The sequence below is a fragment of the Hakea prostrata genome, chromosome 3 (genome assembly GCF_041222555.1).
Source record: "Hakea prostrata isolate BN-2017 chromosome 3, UWA_Hpros_2, whole genome shotgun sequence".
In the NCBI taxonomy this organism is placed as follows: Eukaryota; Viridiplantae; Streptophyta; class Magnoliopsida; order Proteales; family Proteaceae; genus Hakea; species Hakea prostrata.
The window spans coordinates 74,107,976-74,110,974 of NC_142602.1; the positions used below are offsets into that span (position 1 = coordinate 74,107,976).

General features: G+C 36.6%; 1 non-coding gene across 1 annotated transcript; it reads left to right on the forward strand.

The window, feature by feature from the left end:
- Nucleotides 1–904: 904 nt before the first annotated feature.
- LOC149023057 (small nucleolar RNA R71) lies at nt 905–1,011 on the forward strand. Its single transcript, XR_016172650.1, has one exon. It is a non-coding gene; the product is annotated as a small nucleolar RNA R71 (small nucleolar RNA).
- Nucleotides 1,012–2,999: the final 1,988 nt, after the last annotated feature.

Sequence of the window (2,999 nt, forward strand, 5' to 3'; positions counted from 1 at the left end):
TTCAACTTGGTTGACTTGATTTTGTGGTCTTTGTTGAATCTGAATCCTAGGATTTAACTCAGGTTGGCTAGGCATTTTACCTTTTTCTCGCTCAGATAAAGCACTTGCAAGAGTGGAAATTTGTTTTTCCATATTATGCATAGAAGTTATGAAGGTGCTGGAAAGTACTTCCATATTCTTCTCTAAGGAAGATAGACGAGAAAACTCTGGATTGTTACCTCTGTTGAAACCAGGTGATGATTGATTTTGTGCAATGTAAGGCATATGAGGCACAATAGGTGGATTGATAGGTCTAGCTAAATTGGCATTCTGGAAATTTGGAGCTTGAGGGAATTGGACATTTGGATAATGAGAAAATCGGGCATTTTGCTTTTGAGGGGCACCAAATTGATTTTGTGTGGAATAATTATTTAATCCATTTTGGTTTTGCCCTTGAGACCATGAAAAGTTAGGATGATTCTTCCACCCAGGATTGTACGTGTTACTGTACGGGTTTGGAAACATCGCACTGACATTTTCATGTTGGCCTCCAAAATAGCTAGGGCATTCCTCAATTACATGTGTAGGAGATTGACACCATGCACACATAGAACTGTCAATAAAATGTGCTTGACTTGGTGATGGTGGTGCAACCTTAACTACCAAAGTCTCTAACTTTTTTAAAAGATTATCTATTTGTGCTTCCTTATGAACTTGGCTATCAACAAAATATCCCCTACTAATCCTTTCAGACTCTTGGGTTGACTCCCATTCTCTAGTTCTATCTGTTAGGTCTAAAAGAAATTCCCAAGCTTCGGAATCATCAGTGAATCATGTAAATCCTGTGGGGCACATTGATTCCAAAAGTTGCTTTGTTTGGTAATCGATACCCTCATAAATTATTTGGCATAAATGTCATAATTCTATACCATGGTGAGGGCATTCTTGGAGAAGGCTTTGAAACCTCTCCATTACCTTAGCAAAAGACTCATTGGGTTTCTGACGAAATCGAAGAATATCATTTCTTATTTTGTTCGTCTTAGAGAAAGGAAAGAATTTCTTCAAGAATAGGACAGTAAATTGTTCCCATATGATAATGCTATCCCTAGGTAAGCTATAAAGCCACTTTTTGGCTTGGTCCTTTAATGCAAAGGCAATAAACTGTAGTCTTACGGCATCATCAGTAAGTTGTTGTACCTTCATAAGGACACAAACCTCCTCAAACTCCCTAAGGAACAAATATGCATCTTGATCAGGTAACCCATGAAATTGGGGTAACATAGATAGATAATGAGATTTGAGGTCAAAATTATTACCCCTCACTTCAGGTAAACGTATACAGGAAGGTTGTGCAGATCGGGTTGGATAAAATCTATCCCTAAGACTCTTAGGTGGAGGTGGTGGAGGTAGACCTTCCATGGTCAAGTTAGACACTCGGACAATTCTATTTGTAGAATCACGAGTCTAGACACACATGCACTAACCACCTAATGCAATTAATGACTCTTATGAAAGAATGAGAATTTTTTTTTTAATAAAAATATAAATAAAGTAACTAAATAATAAAAGAAAAGAAAATAACAAAACGAAAGGAAAATAGTGAATTTTCCACCACAAAGATTAAAACAATGATTCCAAAGCTGTAAGGTTGCCGTATAGCTGAGCACTGTATAGGTTTGACAACAAGGGAATCCGTATAGTCTTCGGAGCCACCTACAATCGAATCCTGGGGATTCTGCAGTAGAGTGGGGACTACTATACGTTTTTGTTTCTACTCAAGTTAAGAGTAATATCTTTGAATTTTTTTTTTGAACACTTCGATTTACCTAAGAATGAGAAAAACAAAGTGGACTAATACCTCCCCGTCAACGGCGCCAAAAACTTGTCTGTAAATTTTAAAAGTAACCGCAAGCGCACGGTATCGTGTAGCTAACAGGTCGATCTCAGGGAGATATGCCACTTAGAATTGAACTTCTTAATAGTAATGCGAGAGTGGAATGATTCAATTTTTTTTTTTGTTAACTAATTAACTAAACTAAACGATCCTACTCTATATGTCTAATGCAATCGAATTGAAACGAAAAATAAATTAAACACAATCAATGCATAAATAAAAGACAGGAAAAAAAATGCGAACAATAACAAAGAAATAAACAAAGCAATAAAAGGAAAAGGAAATAACTAAAATGCAGATGCAACACCACCCATCATCAGAAGCAGAGGCACGACTGTAGGCTTGCTCCGGTTATGTGGTCCGAGATAATGAATGAATAGGCAGAAAGTAAATAACAAAGCAATAAACAAAGCAATAAAAAGAAAAGGAAATAGCTAAAATGCAGATGCAACACCACCCGTCACCAGAAGCAGAGGCACGACTGTAGGCTTGCTCCGGTTATGTGGTCCGAGATAATGAATGAATAGGCAGAAAGTAAATAACTAAGCAATAAACAAAGCAATTAAAGGAAAAGGAAGCCTTAACCAAAGAGAGGCATGACTGTAGGCATCTCTGATCAAGGATCCAGGGGAAGGGAGAACAATAAATAATGCTGAAAGTAAATCCTAAATTAAGAATATGGAGGGGTAGATAGAAGCGGGAATGGAGGGAGGAGAGAAGATTAATAAAGAATGTTACTTACTTGCGAATTGAACAAACGATTCGAATCCCAACCAACCCTAACAACTAGATCTAGATCTAGAATGATCTAAATCTGCAATTGCTAGACCCAGAGAAAAACGAATCTAAAATAATTGAAACTTGAACTTGAAGCTTGAACTTGAATTGCATTACATAAAAAGATTAAACTTAAACATTGAATCTAGAAATTTAAATCTCACTAATGCAAGCAAAGAAAACTAGAGAAAACCTTAATAAACTAAAGAGAGAAGAAAGAATGCTTCTACTAAGCTCTAGAACATGTTCTCCTTTGATGGAATATGATCTCCTTTTATAGAGTTTACATGAGATATGAAGCACGGCTGAATTTGAATAAAACTCAGGGTTTCTATCTGACTCAGCCAAT